The sequence below is a fragment of the Pygocentrus nattereri genome, chromosome 17 (genome assembly GCF_015220715.1).
Source record: "Pygocentrus nattereri isolate fPygNat1 chromosome 17, fPygNat1.pri, whole genome shotgun sequence".
In the NCBI taxonomy this organism is placed as follows: domain Eukaryota; kingdom Metazoa; phylum Chordata; class Actinopteri; order Characiformes; family Serrasalmidae; genus Pygocentrus; species Pygocentrus nattereri.
The window spans coordinates 9,583,524-9,602,916 of NC_051227.1; positions in this window are offsets into that span (position 1 = coordinate 9,583,524).

Genomic DNA, 19,393 nt, shown 5'->3' on the forward strand with positions numbered 1-19,393 from the left:
AGGAGCTCGGTCATCTGGGAGGAGCTCAGAGTAGAGCCGCTACTCCTCCACATCGAGAGGAGCCAGTTGAGGAGGTTCCACATCAAGAGGAGCCAGTTAAGGTGGTTCCACATCAAGAGGAGCCGTTGGAGGTTAACCAAGCACAGCCAACTAGGACGAGACCCCAGGGTCATCCCAGAACTTCAAGCAGGGATCTCCAACTTGGCCTGGGAGCAGGAGGGAATCCCCCGGAATGAGCTGGAGGACAATGAAGGGGGATAGAGTTGTCTGGGATTCTCTGCTTTTCCAATTGCTACAGTTGGATAAAGCTGGTTAAGAAGGTGAAGATGAAGATAATCTAGATGCTTTTATTCAACATGAGCAACTCTGAACGCTGCACCATGGAAATCTTCTCAAAACAGTCTTTAGAGGCATTTTGTCTCCTCGCACTGCATGCAGCTGTTTGTTGTCTTTCATTCCGAAACTCCATCTGAAACCCCCTTATGCGGAGTCATCAGACCCCAGCTGGGAGCTATTTTTTACATTTGAAACATCCTGGCAGTGTCGTTTGTTTTGCTCTTGTTTTAGGGAGGAAAAAGACATAAACTCAGTAAAGCTGTCAACATTGCAGTCAAATAACTATAATACTTTGTTTCTGGAGATCCATTTGGTCCGAGACGTTTAACAACGCAGGAACACTGTAAATATGAAATCTGAACTCTTTTAAATATGCACGTCAAAACTATAGAATATAAAACATTTCATGTTCACAAAAACGACAGGAGGTTAAGCCGGATTTGATTTTGTTTACTGTCAGGTGTTCGTCTGGTGATCGTCCTACTTCCTGCAGAATCAGCACTGTGGATTGTTATTGTTGTTTTATTTAAACAGCCACACCGTCTCTCCCACGCCATTAAACATGCATTCAAACACAACCAAGTGCAGCCAAAATAGAGCAGAGTTGGACCGAGTTTGTCGATGAGCTGACAGAGCAAGTCTCTGATGATGTAGTATTAATGGAGCAACAAATGAAAAAATATGTTCAAGGAGCATGATTAGTATCATATCAGTATGAGTATCAGTGTTAGTATAATATCGTATCAGTATAAGTGTCAGTATCTTATTGTATCAGTATACGTGTCAGTATCAGTGTCAGTATCATATCGTATCAGTATCAATAACAGTATCATATCGTATCACTATCAGTTTCAGTGTCAGTATCAATATCATCCATCCATACATTATCTTCTGCTTCTCCGGGGTTCGGGTCACGGGGGCAGCATCCTAAGCAACGAGGCCCAGACCTCCCTTTCCCCAGCCACTTCCACTAGCTCTCCAAGGGGGATTCCGAGGCGCTCCCAGGCCAGCTGGGCGATATAGTCACGCCAGTGTGTCCTGGGCCTTCCCCGGGTTCTCCTCCCAAGTGGACTTGCCTGTGACACCTCCCAAGGGAGGCGTCCAGGAGGCATCCTAACCAGATGCCCGAACCACCTCAGCTTCCTCCTCTCGACGTGGAGATGCAGCGGCTCTACTCCGAGTCCCTCCCGGATGACCGAACTTCTCACCCTATCTCTAAGGGAGAGTCCAGACACCCTGCGGAGGAAACTCATTTCGGCCGCTTGTATTCGCGATCTTATTCTTTCGGTCATTACCCAAAGCTCATGACCATAGGTGAGGGTGGGAACGTAGATCGACCGGTAAATCGAGAGCCTTGCCTTATGGCTCAGCTCTTTCTTTACCACAACAGACTGGTAAAGAGCCCGCATCACTGCTGACCCAACACCAATCCGCCTGTCAATCTCCCACTCCCTTGCACCATCACTCGTGAACAAGACCCTGAGATACTTGAACTCCTCCACTTGAGGCAAGAGCCTATTCCCGACCAAGAGAGGGCTCTCCGCCCTTTTCCATCTGAGCACCATGGTCTCGGATTTAGAGGTACTGATTCTCATCCCGGCCACTTCACACTCGGCTGCAAACCGATCCAGTGAAAGCTGAAGTTCGTGGCCTGATGTCCCCAATAGGACCACATCATCTGCAAACAGCAGCGATGTGACCCTGAAGTCACCAAACCGGACACCCTCCATCCCCTGACTGCGCCTAGAAATTCTATCCATAAAAATTATGAATAGAATCTGTGACAAAGGGCAGCCCTGACTGTCTAAACTCTCACTGGGAACGAGTCTGACTTACTGCCGGCCATGCGAACCAAACTCCAGCTTTGTTTGTACAGGGCCTGAATGGCTCGTAGCAAAGACCCATGCAGCCCTTACTCCTGAAGCACCTCCCACAGAATACCCCGGGGAACACAGTCAAATGCCTTCTCCAGATCCACAAAGCACATGTGAACTGGTTGGGCAAACTCCCATGAACCCTCCTGTAGAGGGTGAAGAGTTGCCAATCTGTTGCCAGTCTGCCAATCCAGTGGCACCGCCCCCGATGTCCACGCAATGTTGAAAAGGCGTGTCAGCCAAGACAGCCCCACAGCATCCAGAGCCTTGAGGAACTCAGGGCGGATCTCATCCACCCCTGGCGCCTTGCCACCAAGGAGCTTCTTAACTACCTTAGCGACTTCGGCCTCAGTAATGGACAAGCCTATTCCCATGTCCCCAGACTCTGCCTCATCACTGGAGAACGTGTTGGTGGGATTGAGAAGATCCTCAAAGTATTCCTTCCACTGCCCAATGACGTCTTCAGTCAAAGTCAGCAGCACACCATCTCCACTATATACAGTGCTAGTGGCACACTGCTTTCCCCTTCTGAGTCACCTGACGGTTTGCCAGAATCTTTTCGGAACCGACTTTCCAAGGCCTCACCAAACTCCTCCCACACACAGGTTTTTGCCTTGGCGACGACTGAAGCCGCAGATCGCTTGGCCTGTCGATACCTGCCAGCTGCCTCTGGTGTCCCACAGGCCAACCATGCCCGGTAGGACTCCTTCTTCAGCTTGACGGCATCTCTCACCTGGGGTGTCCACCACCGGGTTCGAGGATTACCACTCCGACAGGCACCAACTACCTTACAGCCACAGCTACAGTCAGCCGCTTCAACAATGGAGGAACGGAACATGGCCCATTCTGAGTCACTGTCCCCCACCTCTCCTGATATCTGGTCAAAGTTCTGACGGAGGTGCGAGTTGAAGATCAATCTGACAGGTTCTTCTGCCAGACGTTCCCAGCAAACCCTCACTATATGTTTGGGCTTGCCTGGTCTGACCGGCATCTTCCCCCACCACCTGATCCAACTCACCACCAGGTGGTGATCAGTTGACAGCTCAGCTCCTCTCTTTATCCGAGTGTCCAAAACACATGGCCGCAAGTCCGATGACACGACTACAAAGTCAATCATTGAACTGCGGCCTAGGGTGTCCTGGTGCCATGTGCACTTATGGACATCCTTGTGTTCAAACATGGTGTTCGTGATGGACAAACTGTGGTTTGCACAGAAGTCCAAAAACTGAACACCACACGGGTTCAGATCAGAGAGTCCATTCCTCCCAATCACACCCCTTCGGGTCTCACTGTCATTGCCCACGTGAACGTTAAAGTCCCCCAGTAGGACAGTAGAGTCTCCAGGAGGAGCACTTTCAAGCACCCTTCCCAAGGACTCTAGGAAGGCTGGGTACTCTTAACTGCTGTTCGGTGCATAAGCACAGACAGCAGTCAGGACCCATTCCCCAACCCGAAGGCGTAGGGAAGCTACCCTCTCGTCCACATGAGAAAACCCCAACATACAGGCACCGAGTCGAGGGGCTATGAGAAAGCCCACACCTGCCCGTCGCCTCTCACCATGGGCAACTCCAGAAAGGAATAAAGTCCAGCCCCTTTAAGGAGATTGGACCCAGAGCCCAAGCTGTGTGTTGAGGTGAGCCCGACTATATCTAGCCGGTATCTCTCAACCTCGCGCACCAACTCAGGCTCCTTCCCCGCCAGTGAGGTAACGTTCCAAGTTCCAAAAGCCAGTTTCACCGACTTTCCCCGAGGATCAGAACGCCAAGTCCCACACCTTCAGACACTGCCCAATCCACAAAGCACCGAACCCCTACTACTGCCCCTCCCATTGGTGGTGGGTCGATGGGAGGGGGGAATCATGTAACTCCTTCTGGCTGGGCCTGGCCGGGCACTGTCGTGACTCGACACTTGTTTGACCACCAAGCCTAAGTACTATTTATGGTTTGTAAAATAAAACAAATTCAATTGTTTGTTAAAAGAAAATAAAAAGAATCAAACGAACTAAGAAATACGAGAAGACTCTTCAGAATTCAGAAGTGCAAGTCCTTTATTCCCTTTGAGCATGGAGAATGTATTCCCAATGGGCCCTTGGGCGACTCTCACAAATATACAGTTTGTACACATGTTTTATACTGTGACATCGGCCCACCTCTTTTTGTCATCTCCTGATTTCATAAAACCGCCATTATATCCAAATTGACCTTCATACATCTATCATATAGGGTCTTGTGTGAACCATTATCTCCAAGTCTAGTCTGAATTTAGTCTTTTTTAAAAAAAACATTGTGCCAGGCGGCTTATGACCTTGAGAAGTTCACAAGTTCACTCGCTCCCTATAAAGTGTCTGTCTTCTCTCTTACGCCCTACTGAGGAAGCTTGTTTTTGGGCACTTGCTCAAATGTGCTAGGCCTTTATTTATGGTTTATCCTACATAATACATGGCATTTTAATTTTGTGAATCTTTAATTTACATCATTCCCCCCTTTCGCGACAAATAGTCGCGAACCATACATCTTCTGTGTTTCTATATGCTTATAGTAGCTATCAAGTGATTATTGGATAAATGTTTCTGTAGATAAATGTTTCTGTTTCTAAATACCGTTTACTACTGCTTACATTATTCCTCCCAAATACATCTACCTTCCCAAGTCTGCTACAAAAGGAAAAAAGATCAATATATTGTATGATATTACAGGAAGCTAGTAGTAATATGTCAGTACACAATCCAAATAGGATGGCAATAATAAATTTGGAATAGCTGGTAATGGACATCCAGTCCTGGGTGACTTAAAGAGTCAGTCAGAAGGGTGACCGGCACATCATGTGCTTTAGCCAAACACTCGTTGCACACTAGTCCTCACAAGGATAGCATACACAGAACTCAATCCCCATTCTCAGGGGCAGATGGCATGCTTCAGCCGAATTGTCAGTCACCCGAGCCCACACGCTCATGTCAAACTGCTCAGGCCTGTAGCCTTTTCTTCACACCCGTTAACCAGTCTTTTAGTGTCAAACAACAATACGTCAATTAAACCAAAATAGAGCTTCCTATCATCTATCATACAACACAGGTCTCTATGAGTACATATGTATAAGGTGTAAATATTGCAGCAAAGCTTAACAACCCCTGTTTCTAAAAAACAAAAGTGGTACTTGCAATGGCATTACCTACATGAATGAAAATGAGTACATATGGATAACATATTGAAAACATGAAAATGAATATATGGGGATAACATATGAATAACATAGGAATAATGATAAGGTCAAGATTAAATAATTGCCCATAAATGATTGTCCAGGCGTTGTCTCTCTTCTGCCCATTGTGATATTACACCATGTAGATGGGCACGTTGCTGGCACAAGGGAGAGGTTACTAGCACATCACCTTGGTCAGTTAAGATGGGTCGCCATGGATGATAGGTCGAACGCGGCAAGTCAAACGAACAGTCGCAGGTAGTTCAAGAGGCAGTTCGGCGCGGATCATAGTATACTGTCCAGTAAGGTTGGAAAAGTTTTTCCACCATGCTGCGAATGAATGGTACCACACAACAACCCAACACACACAAAATCACAAGGTAAATCAACAATACCATCCCTAGCCTAATTAAAATAGCTTTCCATTGACCTGAAAATATCCAATTAAACCATCCCTCCCCAGGGGCCTGTCCTTTTGTGTTGGATACATGCTCATCTCTTAAATCTTTTAGTTGTCGCATAATTTCTGGGCTGTCAGCCATGATTTTTGCAATTTTTGCACGTATGATCCCATGACAATATTTGTTTTATTTCCCTCACTATTTTAGTTTATGACTTGCCTGTACCATGACTGCTCTATGGGTGTGAATGTGTTTCTATGATCAGTGTAGCCTGTGTGTGTGTGAGAGCAGGCGAAGACACTTCCCTCAGTCTGCTTCTTGTGACCCCTCCCCTCTCTCTTTCTCCTGTGTCTGTGTGCTGGTGTCGTCCTCCTTGTCTGCCACACCCTTGCTCAGCTTTACTTGTCACTCCTGTGAACACAAGTCTGCTAAACACAAAATGTATTATTTTCTTGTAAATTTTAACTTTCCAAATTTTACTAAGTGTGAATATTCTAAATGCTACCAGCCATGCTACAGTCAAGTCCCTGGGGATGTATGTCTGTGGGTTGGTCTAGGGTTAAACACTGCCCCTTCATTCCATTGCAGTATTACTACCAACTTTTTGAGCGTCACATTCTTTTGTTTTGGCAGTTCATGGTCATAGCCTGGTCCAAATGGATTAAGTCTGTCAACAAGGAGTGAGGTAGCTCTCCATCTCTCCCAGAAAACCTCCCTTTTTTCCAAGGCCAAACTTGCAGACGATTCCCTACATTGTTACTCTTACTTGACTAGTCTTTTGTTGTGGCCGCATATTAGACAAATGACAAACAAGACAAACAACATTTATCTTTCAGCGCTTTTTCACTTTTTCCCTGTTTCTCTTTACTCTTGTGCACTTTATCTTTGTTTCACTGAGCTCTTTTTAACCCTTACTTTTTAAACAGCCGGGGTTTTCTGGTAGTTTTCTATTACACACAACACAAATGTTTATTAGACTGAGACCTTGTCCTAGGTCTCACACCGTACACCTCCCTTTTCCTCACATACTGCAGTTATGTAAGTTTAAACAAGAGGTTCACCAAGACCATCAGACTTGTTTTTATTTTTATACTTTTTCTATTTGACTGGGTTTTCTTAACTATTACTCCTTTTTTTGTGAATTTTTATCATGCAGTTCTTCTTCCAACGAGTCTTCTGTTTAGTTATGCATAAGCAATCATCAACACTTTTAATCATACCAGTACATAGCTTTCAAATACATTGCATTTCAATCTTTGTGGTGGAGAGACTCAAGACCCATCAATATGCAGAATTTATATGAAAAAAGGCTCTGCTTACCTCGATATAGGGTGCACTTGCAATGAGCGTTGGTTTCTCTCGTCCACAAAATGAATGCAACGGCTTGATGCTGCTGATATCACCTATCGGGGGGGGTCCCTTTAAGTTCCCCATACGGGCCACCATTAAATGTGACACTTGTTTGACCACCAAGCCTAAGTACTATTTATGGTTTGTAAAATAAAATGATTCAATTGTTTGTTAAAAGAAAATAAAAAGAATCGAACGAACTACAAAATACGAGAAGACACTTCAGAAATGGTTTATCCTGCATAATATATGGCATTTTAATTTTGAGAATCTTTAATTTACATCAGCACCATGAGTAAATGCCCGGCCACCAGACGCTCGCTGGCGAGGCCCTCCCCCAGGCCTGGCTCCAGGGTGGGGCCCCGGTAACCCTGTTCCGGGCAGGGTACACAAGTCCAGTTTTTGTGTTTTCATAGGGGTTATTATGGATCACACTTTGTCTGACCTGTCACCTAGGACCAGTTTGCCATAGGAGACCCTACCAGGAGGATTTGCTCCAGACAACATAGCTCCTAGGATCATTCAAGCACGCAAACCCCTCCACCATGATAAGGTCATGATCCATGGAGAGGATAATATCGTATCAGTATCATATCGTATCAGTATCAGTGTCAGTATCAGTATCAAATATCATATCAGTATCAGTATCATATCGTATTGTATCAGTATCATATCGTATCGTATCAGTATCAGTATCAGTATCATGTCGTATCAGTATCAGTAGCATATCGTATCAGTATCAGTATCGTATCAGTTTCAGTATCGTATCATATCAGTATCATATCGTATAAGTGTCAGTATCAGTATCAGTGTCAGTATCAGTATCATATAGTATCAGTATCTGTGTCAGTATCAGTGTCAGTATCAGTATCATATATCATATCAGTATCATATCGTATCGTATCAGTATCATATCATATCGTATCAGTATCAGTATCAGTAGCATATCGTATCAGTATCGTATCAGTATCAGTGTATCAGTATCATATCATATCAGTATCATATCGTATAAGTATCAGTATCGTATCAGTATCAGTGTCAGTATCATATTGTATCAGTATCAGTGTCAGTGTCAGTGTCAGTATCAGTATCAGTATCAGTATCAGTATCATACATCATATCAGTATCAGTGTCAGTATCATATCGTATCAGTATAATATCGTATCAGTATCATATTGTATCAGTATCATATCATATCAGTATCCGTATCCGTATCCGTATCCGTATCATATCATATCATATCATATCATATCATATCATATCATATCATATCATATCATATCATATTGTATCGTATCAATATCAGTATCAGTATCATATCGTATTGTATCAGTGTCAGTATCAGTATCGTATCGTATCAGTATTAGTATCAGTATCATATCGTATCAGTGCCAGTATCAGTATCAGTATCAGTATCATATCAGTGTCAGTATCAGATCGTATCAGTATCATATCGTATCAGTGTCAGTATCAGTATCATATCGTATCAGTATCATATCGTATCAGTGTCAGTGTCAGTATCAGCATCAGTATCATATCGTGTCAGTGTCAGTATCAGTATCATATAGTGTCAGTGTCAGTATCAGTATCATAACGTATCAGTATCATATCGTATCAGTGTCTGTATTAGTATCATATCGTATCAGTATCATACCGTATCAGTGTCAGTGTCAGTGTCAGTATGAGTATCAGTATCATATCGTGTCAGTGTCAGTATCAGCATCATATCGTGTCAGTATCATATCGTGTTAGTGTCAGTATCAGTATAATATCGTGTCAGTGTCAGTATCATATCGTATCAGTATCATATCGTGTCAGTGTCAGTATCAGTATCATATCGTGTCAGTGTCAGTATCAGTATCATATCGTGACAGTGTCAGTATCATATCGTGTCAGTGTCAGTATGAGTATCATATCGTGTCAGTGTAAGTGTCAGTATCTGTATCATATCATGTCAGTGTCAGTATCGGTATCATATCGTGTCAGTGTCAGTGTCAGTATCATATCGTGTCAGTATCATATCGTATCAGTGTCAGTATCAGTATCATATCGTATCAGTGTCAGTATCAGTATCATATCGTGTCAGTGTCAGTATCAGTATCATATCGTGTCAGTGTCAGTATCATATCGTATCAGTGTCAGTATCAGTATCATATCGTGTCAGTGTCAGTGTCAGTATCATATCGTATCAGTGTCAGTATCAGTATCATATCGTGTCAGTGTCAGTATCATATCGTGTCAGTATCAGTATCATATCGTGTCAGTGTCAGTATCAGTATCATTTCGTGTCAGTGTCAGTATCATATCGTGTCAGTGTCAGTATCAGTATCATATCGTGTCAGTATCAGTATCATATTGTGTCAGTGTCAGTATCAGTATCATATCGTGTCAGTGTTAGTATCATATCGTATCAGTATCATATCGTGTCAGTGTCAGTATCGGTATCATATCGTGTCAGTGTAAGTGTCAGTATCTGTATCATATCATGTCAGTGTCAGTATCGGTATCATATCGTGCCAGTGTCAGTATCATATCGTGTCAGTATCATATCGTATCAGTGTCAGTATCAGTATCATATTGTGTCAGTGTCAGTATCATATCGTGTCAGTATCATATCGTATCAGTGTCAGTATCAGTATCATATTGTGTCAGTGTCAGTATCGGTATCATATCGTGTCAGTGTCAGTATCATATCGTATCAGTGTCAGTATCAGTATCATATAGTGTCAGTGTCAGTATCAGTATCATAACGTATCAGTATCATATCGTATCAGTGTCTATATTAGTATCATATCGTATCAGTATCATACCGTATCAGTGTCAGTGTCAGTGTCAGTATGAGTATCAGTATCATATCGTGTCAGTGTCAGTATCAGCATCATATCGTGTCAGTATCATATCGTGTTAGTGTCAGTATCAGTATAATATCGTGTCAGTGTCAGTATCATATCGTATCAGTATCATATCGTGTCAGTGTCAGTATCAGTATCATATCGTGTCAGTGTCAGTATCAGTATCATATCGTGACAGTGTCAGTATCATATCGTGTCAGTGTCAGTATGAGTATCATATCGTGTCAGTGTAAGTGTCAGTATCTGTATCATATCATGTCAGTGTCAGTATCGGTATCATATCGTGTCAGTGTCAGTGTCAGTATCATATCGTGTCAGTATCATATCGTATCAGTGTCAGTATCAGTATCATATCGTATCAGTGTCAGTATCAGTATCATATCGTGTCAGTGTCAGTATCAGTATCATATCGTGTCAGTGTCAGTATCATATCGTATCAGTGTCAGTATCAGTATCATATCGTGTCAGTGTCAGTGTCAGTATCATATCGTATCAGTGTCAGTATCAGTATCATATCGTGTCAGTGTCAGTATCATATCGTGTCAGTATCAGTATCATATCGTGTCAGTGTCAGTATCAGTATCATTTCGTGTCAGTGTCAGTATCATATCGTGTCAGTGTCAGTATCAGTATCATATCGTGTCAGTATCAGTATCATATTGTGTCAGTGTCAGTATCATATCGTATCAGTATCATATCGTGTCAGTGTCAGTATCGGTATCATATCGTGTCAGTGTAAGTGTCAGTATCTGTATCATATCATGTCAGTGTCAGTATCGGTATCATATCGTGCCAGTGTCAGTATCATATCGTGTCAGTATCATATCGTATCAGTGTCAGTATCAGTATCATATTGTGTCAGTGTCAGTGTCAGTATCATATCGTGTCAGTATCATATCGTATCAGTGTCAGTATCAGTATCATATCGTGTCAGTGTCAGTATCGGTATCATATCGTGTCAGTGTCAGTATCATATCGTATCAGTGTCAGTATCAGTATCATATCGTGTCAGTGTCAGTATCAGTATCATATCGTATCAGTATCATATCGTATCAGTGTCAGTATCATATCAGTATCATATCGTATCAGTATCATATCGTATCAGTGTCAGTATCATATCAGTATCATATCGTATCAGTATCATATCGTATCAGTGTCAGTGTCAGTATCAGTTTCAGTATCATATCGTATCAGTGTCAGTATCAGTATCATATCGTATCAGTATCATATCGTATCAGTGTAAGTATCAGTGTCAGTATCATATCGTATCAGTATCATATCGTGTCAGTATCAGTATCATATCGTATCAGTGTCAGTATCAGTATCATATCGTATCAGTATCAGTATAAGTATCATATCGTATCAGTGTCAGTATCAGTATCATATCGTATCAGTGTCAGTATCAGTATCATATCATATCAGTGTCAGTATCAGTGTCATATCGTGTCAGTGTCAGTATCAGTGTCATATCGTATCAGTGTCAGTATCATATCGTATCAGTGTCAGTATCAGTATCATATCGTATCAGTATCAGTATAAGTATCATATCGTATCAGTGTCAGTATCATATCGTATCAGTATCAGTATCATATCGTGTCAGTGTCAGTGTCAGTATCATATCGTATCAGTGTCAGTATCATATCGTATCAGTGTCAGTATCAGATCGTATCAGTATCATATCGTATCAGTGTCAGTATCAGTATCATATCGTATCATATCAGTGTCAGTATCAGTATCATATCGTATCAGTATCAGTATAAGTATCGTATCGTATCAGTATCATATCGTATCAGTGTCAGTATCAGTATCATATCGTATCAGTATCATATCGTATCACTGTCAGTGTCAGTATCAGTATCAGTATCATATCGTGTCAGTGTCAGTATCAGTATCATATAGTGTCAGTGTCAGTATCAGTATCATATCGTATCAGTATCATATCGTATCAGTGTCAGTATCATATCGTATCAGTGTCAGTATCATATCGTATCAGTATCATATCGTATCAGTGTCAGTATCAGTATCATATCGTATCAGTGTCAGTATCAGTATCATATCGTATCAGTATCAGTATAAGTATCATATCGTATTGTATCAGTATCATATCGTATCAGTGTCAGTATCAGTATCATATCGTATCAGTATCATATCGTATCAGTGTCAGTGTCAGTATCAGTATCAGTATCAGTATCATATCTTGTCAGTGTCAGTATCAGTATCATATAGTGTCAGTGTCAGTGTCAGTATCATATCGTATCAGTATCATATCGTATCAGTGTCAGTATCAGTATCATATCGTATCAGTATCATATCGTATCAGTGTCAGTGTCAGTGTCAGTATCAGAATCAGTATCAGTATCATATCGTGTCAGTGTCAGTATCAGCATCATATCATGTCAGTATCATATCGTGTCAGTGTCAGTATCAGTATCATATCGTGTCAGTGTCAGTATCAGCATCATATCGTATCAGTATCATATCGTGTCAGTGTCAGTATCAGTATCATATCGTGTCTGTGTCAGTATCAGTATCATATCGTATCAGTGTCAGTATCAGTATCATATCGTATCAGTATAAGTATCATATCTTATCAGTGTCAGTATCAGTATCATATCGTATCAGTGTCAGTATCAGTATCATATCGTATCAGTATCAGTATAAGTATCATATCGTATCAGTGTCAGTATCAGTATCATATCGTATCAGTGTCAGTATCAGTATCATATCATATCAGTGTCAGTATCAGTATCATATCGTATCATATCAGTATCATATCGTATCAGTATCATATCGTATCAGTGTCAGTGTCAGTATCAGTATCAGTATCAGTATCATATCGTGTCAGTGTCAGTATCAGCATCATATCGTGTCAGTATCATATCATGTCAGTGTCAGTATCAGTATCATATCGTGTCAGTGTCAGTATCATATCCTGTCAGTGTCAGTATCAGTATCATATCGTGTCAGTGTCAGTATCATATCGTATCAGTTTCAGTATCATATCGTATCAGTATCAGTATCATATCGTGTCAGTATCAGTATCATATCGTGTCAGTGTCAGTATCATATCGTGTCAGTATCATATCGTATCAGTATCATATCGTATCAGTGTCAGTATCAGATCGTATCAGTATCATATCGTGTCAGTATCATATCGTATCAGTGTCAGTATCAGTATCATATCGTATCATATCAGTGTCAGTATCAGTATCATATCGTATCAGTATCAGTATAAGTATCGTATCGTATCAGTATCATATCGTATCAGTGTCAGTATCAGTATCATATCGTATCAGTATCATATCGTATCAGTGTCAGTGTCAGTATCAGTATCATATAGTGTCAGTGTCAGTATCAGTATCATATCGTATCAGTATCATATCGTATCAGTGTCAGTATCATATCGTATCAGTGTCAGTATCATATCGTATCAGTATCATATCGTATCAGTGTCAGTGTCAGTATCAGTATCATATCGTGTCAGTGTCAGTATCAGCATCATGTCGTGTCAGTATCATATCGTGTCAGTGTCAGTATCAGTATCATATCGTGTCAGTATCAGTATCATATCGTGTCAGTATCATATCGTGTCAGTGTCAGTATCAGTATCATATCGTGTCAGTGTCAGTATCATATCGTATCAGTATCATATCGTATCAGTGTCAGTATCATATCGTATCAGTATCAGTATCATATCGTGTCAGTGTCAGTATCATATCGTGTCAGTATCATATCGTGTCAGTATCATATCGTATCAGTATCATATCGTATCAGTGTCAGTATCAGATCATATCAGTATCATATCGTGTCAGTATCATATCATATCGTATCAGTGTCAGTATCAGTATCATATCGTATCGTATCAGTGTCAGTATCAGTATCATATCGTATCGTATCGTATCAGTGTCAGTATCAGTATCATATCGTATCAGTATCAGTATAAGTATCATATCGTATTGTATCAGTATCATATCGTATCAGTGTCAGTATCAGTATCATATCGTATCAGTATCATATCGTATCAGTGTCAGTGTCAGTATCAGTATCAGTATCATATCGTGTCAGTGTCAGTATCAGTATCATATAGTGTCAGTGTCAGTGTCAGTATCATATCGTATCAGTATCATATCGTATCAGTGTCAGTATCAGTATCATATCGTATCAGTATCATATCGTATCAGTGTCAGTGTCAGTATCAGAATCAGTATCAGTATCAAATCGTGTCAGTGTCAGTATCAGCATCATATCATGTCAGTATCATATCGTGTCAGTGTCAGTATCAGTATCATATCGTGTCAGTGTCAGTATCATATTGTATCAGTGTCAGTATCATATCGTGTCAGTGTCAGTATCAGTATCATATCGTGTCAGTGTCATATCGTGTCAGTATCAGTATCATATCGTGTCTGTGTCAGTATCAGTATCATATCGTATCAGTGTCAGTATCAGTATCATATCATATCAGTGTCAGTATCAGTATCATATCGTATCATATCAGTATCATATCGTATCAGTATCATATCGTATCAGTGTCAGTGTCAGTATCAGTATCAGTATCAGTATCAGTATCAGTATCATATCGTGTCAGTGTCAGTATCAGCATCATATCGTGTCAGTATCATATCATGTCAGTGTCAGTATCAGTATCATATCGTGTCAGTGTCAGTATCAGTATCATATCGTGTCAGTGTCAGTATCATATCCTGTCAGTGTCAGTATCAGTATCATATCGTGTCAGTGTCAGTATCATATCGTATCAGTTTCAGTATCATATCGTATCAGTATCAGTATCATATCGTGTCAGTATCAGTATCATATCGTGTCAGTGTCAGTATCATATCGTGTCAGTATCATATCGTATCAGTATCATATCGTATCAGTGTCAGTATCAGATCGTATCAGTATCATATCGTGTCAGTATCATATCGTATCAGTGTCAGTATCAGTATCATATCGTATCATATCAGTGTCAGTATCAGTATCAGTATCATATCGTATCAGTATCAGTATAAGTATCGTATCGTATCAGTATCATATCGTATCAGTGTCAGTATCAGTATCATATCGTATCAGTATCATATCGTATCAGTGTCAGTGTCAGTATCAGTATCAGTATCATATCGTGTCAGTGTCAGTATCAGTATCATATAGTGTCAGTGTCAGTATCAGTATCATATCGTATCAGTATCATATCGTATCAGTGTCAGTATCATATCGTATCAGTGTCAGTATCATATCGTATCAGTATCATATCGTATCAGTGTCAGTGTCAGTATCAGTATCATATCGTGTCAGTGTCAGTATCAGCATCATGTCGTGTCAGTATCATATCGTGTCAGTGTCAGTATCAGTATCATATCGTGTCAGTATCAGTATCATATCGTGTCAGTATCATATCGTGTCAGTGTCAGTATCAGTATCATATCGTGTCAGTGTCAGTATCATATCGTATCAGTATCATATCGTATCAGTGTCAGTATCATATCGTATCAGTATCAGTATCATATCGTGTCAGTGTCAGTATCATATCGTGTCAGTATCATATCGTGTCAGTATCATATCGTATCAGTATCATATCGTATCAGTGTCAGTATCAGATCATATCAGTATCATATCGTGTCAGTATCATATCATATCGTATCAGTGTCAGTATCAGTATCATATCGTATCGTATCAGTGTCAGTATCAGTATCATATCGTATCGTATCGTATCGTATCAGTGTCAGTATCAGTATCATATCGTATCAGTATCATATCGTATCAGTGTCAGTGTCAGTATCAGTATCAGTATCATATCGTGTCAGTGTCAGTATCAGTATCATATAGTGTCAGTGTCAGTGTCAGTATCATATCGTATCAGTATCATATCGTATCAGTGTCAGTATCAGTATCATATCGTATCAGTATCATATCGTATCAGTGTCAGTGTCAGTGTCAGTATCAGAATCAGTATCAGTATCAGTATCATATCGTGTCAGTGTCAGTATCAGCATCATATCATGTCAGTATCATATCGTGTCAGTGTCAGTATCAGTATCATATCGTGTCAGTGTCAGTATCATATCGTATCAGTGTCAGTATCATATCGTGTCAGTGTCAGTATCAGTATCATATCGTGTCAGTGTCATATCGTGTCAGTATCAGTATCATATCGTGTCTGTGTCAGTATCAGTATCATATCGTGTCAGTATCATATCGTGTCAGTGTCAGTATCAGTATCATATCGTGTCAGTGTCAGTATCATATCGTATCAGTGTCAGTATCAGCATCATATCGTATCAGTATCATATCGTGTCAGTGTCAGTATCAGATCCTGTCAGTGTCAGTATCAGTATCATATCGTGTCAGTGTCAGTATCATATCGTATCAGTGTCATATCGTATCAGTGTCAGTATCATATCGTATCAGTATCAGTATCATATCGTGTCAGTGTCAGTATCATATCGTGTCAGTGTCAGTATCATATCGTATCAGTATCATATCGTATCAGTGTCAGTATCAGATCGTATCAGTATCATATCGTGTCAGTATCATATCGTATCAGTGTCAGTATCAGTATCATATCGTATCGTATCAGTGTCAGTATCAGTATCATATCGTATCAGTATCAGTATAAGTATCATATCGTATTGTATCAGTATCATATCGTATCAGTGTCAGTATCAGTATCATATCGTATCAGTGTCAGTATCAGTATCAGTGTCAGTATCAGTATCAGTATCATATCGTGTCAGTGTCAGTATCAGTATCATATAGTGTCAGTGTCAGTGTCAGTATCATATCGTATCAGTATCATATCGTATCAGTGTCAGTATCAGTATCATATCGTATCAGTATCATATCGTATCAGTGTCAGTGTCAGTGTCAGTATCAGAATCAGTATCAGTATCATATCGTGTCAGTGTCAGTATCAGCATCATATCGTGTCAGTATCATATCGTGTCAGTGTCAGTATCAGTATCATATCGTGTCTGTGTCAGTATCAGTATCATATCGTGTCAGTATCATATCGTGTCAGTGTCAGTATCAGTATCATATCGTGTCAGTGTCAGTATCATATCGTGTCAGTGTCAGTATCAGTATCATATCGTGTCTGTGTCAGTATCAGTATCATATCGTGTCAGTATCATATCGTGTCAGTGTCAGTATCAGTATCATATCGTGTCAGTGTCAGTATCATATCGTATCAGTGTCAGTATCAGATCGTATCAGTATCATATCGTGTCAGTGTCAGTATCAGCATCAGTGTCAGTATCAGTATCATATCGTGTCAGTGTCAGTATCAGTATCATATAGTGTCAGTGTCAGTGTTAGTATCATATCGTATCAGAATCATATCGTATCAGTGTCAGTATCAGTATCATATCGTATCAGTGTCAGTGTCAGTGTCAGTATCAGAATCAGTATCAGTATCATATCGTGTCAGTGTCAGTATCAGCATCATATCATGTCAGTATCATATCGTGTCAGTGTCAGTATCAGTATCATATCGTGTCAGTGTCAGTATCATATCGTATCAGTGTCAGTATCATATCGTGTCAGTGTCAGTATCAGTATCATATCGTGTCAGTGTCAGTATCATATCGTATCAGTGTCAGTATCAGCATCATATCGTATCAGTATCATATCGTGTCAGTGTCAGTATCAGTATCATATCGTGTCTGTGTCAGTATCAGTATCATATCGTGTCAGTATCATATCGTGTCAGTGTCAGTATCAGTATCATATCGTGTCAGTGTCAGTATCATATCGTATCAGTGTCAGTATCAGCATCATATCGTATCAGTATCATATCGTATCAGTGTCAGTATCAGATCGTATCAGTATCATATCGTGTCAGTGTCAGTATCATATCCTGTCAGTGTCAGTATCAGTATCATATCGTGTCAGTGTCAGTATCATATCGTATCAGTATCATATCGTATCAGTGTCAGTATCATATCGTATCAGTATCAGTATCATATCGTGTCAGTGTCAGTATCATATCGTGTCAGTATCATATCGTATCAGTATCATATCGTATCAGTGTCAGTATCAGATCGTATCAGTATCATATCGTGTCAGTATCATATCGTATCAGTGTCAGTATCAGTATCATATCGTATCGTATCAGTGTCAGTATCAGTATCAGTATCAGTATCATATCGTATCAGTATCAGTATAAGTATCATATCGTATTGTATCAGTATCATATCGTATCAGTGTCAGTATCAGTATCATATCGTATCAGTGTCAGTATCAGTATCAGTGTCAGTATCAGTATCAGTATCATATCGTGTCAGTGTCAGTATCAGTATCATATAGTGTCAGTGTCAGTGTCAGTATCATATCGTATCAGTATCATATCGTATCAGTGTCAGTATCAGTATCATATCGTATCAGTATCATATCGTATCAGTGTCAGTGTCAGTGTCAGTATCAGAATCAGTATCAGTATCATATCGTGTCAGTGTCAGTATCAGCATCATATCGTGTCAGTATCATATCGTGTCAGTGTCAGTATCAGTATCATATCGTGTCTGTGTCAGTATCAGTATCATATCGTGTCAGTGTTAGTATCAGATCGTATCAGTATCATATCGTGTCAGTGTCAGTATCATATCCTGTCAGTGTCAGTATCAGTATCATATCGTGTCAGTGTCAGTATCATATCGTATCAGTATCATATCGTATCAGTGTCAGTATCATATCGTATCAGTATCAGTATCATATCGTGTCAGTGTCAGTATCATATCGTGTCAGTATCATATCGTATCAGTATCATATCGTATCAGTGTCAGTATCAGATCGTATCAGTATCATATCGTGTCAGTATCATATCGTATCAGTGTCAGTATCAGTATCATATCGTATCGTATCAGTGTCAGTATCAGTATCAGTATCATATCGTATCAGTATCAGTATAAGTATCATATCGTATTGTATCAGTATCATATCGTATCAGTGTCAGTATCAGTATCATATCGTATCAGTGTCAGTATCAGTATCAGTGTCAGTATCAGTATCAGTATCATATCGTGTCAGTGTCAGTATCAGTATCATATAGTGTCAGTGTCAGTATCAGTATCATATCGTATCAGTATCATATCGTATCAGTGTCAGTATCAGTATCATATCGTATCAGTATCATATCGTATCAGTGTCAGTGTCAGTGTCAGTATCAGAATCAGTATCAGTATCATATCGTGTCAGTGTCAGTATCAGCATCATATTGTGTCAGTATCATATCGTGTCAGTGTCAGTATCAGTATCATATCGTGTCTGTGTCAGTATCAGTATCATATCGTGTCAGTGTTAGTATCAGTATCATATCGTGTCAGTGTCAGTATCATATCGTATCAGTGTCAGTATCAGATCGTATCAGTATCATATCGTGTCAGTG